Source organism: Acanthisitta chloris, unplaced genomic scaffold, assembly GCF_000695815.1.
Source record: "Acanthisitta chloris isolate BGI_N310 unplaced genomic scaffold, ASM69581v1 scaffold38541, whole genome shotgun sequence".
NCBI lineage: Eukaryota > Metazoa > Chordata > Aves > Passeriformes > Acanthisittidae > Acanthisitta > Acanthisitta chloris.
The window spans coordinates 425-2618 of NW_008656063.1; positions in this window are offsets into that span (position 1 = coordinate 425).

The window sequence follows — 2194 nt, forward strand, 5'->3', positions numbered from 1 at the left end:
CGTCTGTGGGGATGAGCAGCTCTTTCTTTGGAAGGCTCAGAGGAAAATGAGTCTCGGATGCCCCAGGATCGGGGGACAGAGGCTGCCCTGAGCAGTTCCTGGCCTTGCTGAGCTTTGAGTGCACTGCACTTTGATTAATACCATCTACTAGCTTTGAACACTTAGGAGCTGGTAAGAAGCAGCAGTATGGAGTTTGTCAAGAGCATTAATGTCAGTCCAGCTTAATTTATTTGGATGTAATAGAACAGGAAGAGCAGTTATCTGAGCTTTAGCAAGGATTTTGATAGTGATGGAGTGTAGTTCAGAGCAAAGGTTTTAAAATTCAGCTTCCTTTGGCACCAGCAGCAGCTTCTTTACACCCAGCTCTCCTGCACAGATTTCAAAGCAGTGCACAGTTCTGGGCAGCACAAAACTGGCAATGTATGAGCTTGGAGAAACTACCAGAAAGGGTCTGCATCTGTGCTGACAAAACTGCACCATATGGCATTTGCCATCAAGTTAAGGAGACCTTTCCAGTGAGCTTTGGGATTCATCCCTAATTTAACAACTGAGGTAACAGAGAAGTACTGCAGACTATGCAGTATATACAAACTACAAAACTACCTTTACAAACTGAAAAAAAATTGCCTGGAACTTAGATGAAATTCAGCAAGTATGGGAAAAATGGTTTGGGGAATAATTGTCTAGCAAACCAGAAGGCAGCAAATATGAGGATACTACTGGACCAGGCATGCTTACTGTGCAGTGTGTGAGACAGACTGATGAGATGGTCTCGTGGTGTGCTGCACTGTTAGTGCCATGAAGCTGCCTCTGCTTTGTTAAATAATTAAGACAAGTTGGCCAAGACCTGTCATCTGCTATGTAATAGGGTTATAAACTGCAGCATAAGTAGTTATTTTTCATGTGCCTGGAGCCCGAGCAGAAGCTGGTTTGGTTTATAAATATTTATGAGTATTAAACTTGACTGTCATTTCAGTAATAAATGCTTCAGTAGAGACTGGCTGAACAGCAGAAGGGGCTCCCTGGGGGGAGCTGTGGGTCATCGTGCCTTGAGTGTTAGGAACAAACCATGCAAATACTGCTTTCAGGTTCAGGAATACAGCTCAGACTGGGGGCTGGAGCCAGTGAGTTCCAAGGCCTGCTCCAAACCTATTTTCATGCTCCCAAGCACCTTCCACTGCCTGGTTTTCATCTGGGAAGTAAAGACCTTTTTGCTGAGAAGACATACTTAAGAGATTTGGTACCTGCAAAGGCATTTGACCATACCCCCACACGTCAGGCAGTGATTTCACCATCTGAACTGATGATAAGCCGCAGGACACGTGGTGCAACCAACGACATTCCCAGCAGGAAGCAGGGCAGCACCATGGATGCTTCAGGTTCTGGGTTCCATTCTGGGTTCCACAGTACCCAAGTTTCAGAAGGAGCAGTTGGAAATCCCTGGCTTTTGTGACTTTTAATTCGGTGTTTGATAACTGGAGATCTTTTAGGAAAGGACTTCACAGAAACAGCTCTTGTTTAACTGAATTTTTTAATATAAAAAGCATTTATTTGGTTGGGAATTAAATTAACTCCTCACACGTGTACTTTGCACTGAAAACCCAAACAAAAAACAACCCCAAACAAAGTTCAAAACCAGTATATAAAACACGATAGCAAGTCAGATAGGAATACCATAAGGCACACGTTCAAGTATTAGTGTAACAAGGATCCTGGGGTGGGGAGGAAGGGGGCACTGCACAGCCCTTCCAGCACAGCTTCCTTCCTTTCCCTCACGGTTAAAAACTCACAGGCTCTCTGCAGCCACAGCTCCCCTGCCACTGAGTTCAGGCGTGTAACAGGTCAAATGGTTCTGCCCTTATACGTGTTCCATGTCAGTTTTATCAACAGATGGTTGTGGCAGAAAACAGATGCAGAATAAAGGTGCTGCTGTACTACCAGGACAGTTACTCTGTGACTGCACTGTGTCAGTCCATCTGCTACTAAGCTAAAACAACACATGTTCCAGCCCTGGCACATCTCCTGGTATACAGAGGACACCATCCAGTTCCTACCTTTTAACATCAGATATCACTACCTGTGTGAGAATTTCAATTCAAAATCTCTCCTCCTTATACCCAGGAAGTTTAACAAAGGTTTCTTTCTTTACTAAACTCAGTTGTTTTTAAACAAATGCCTCTCCTGTGAAAGAGTG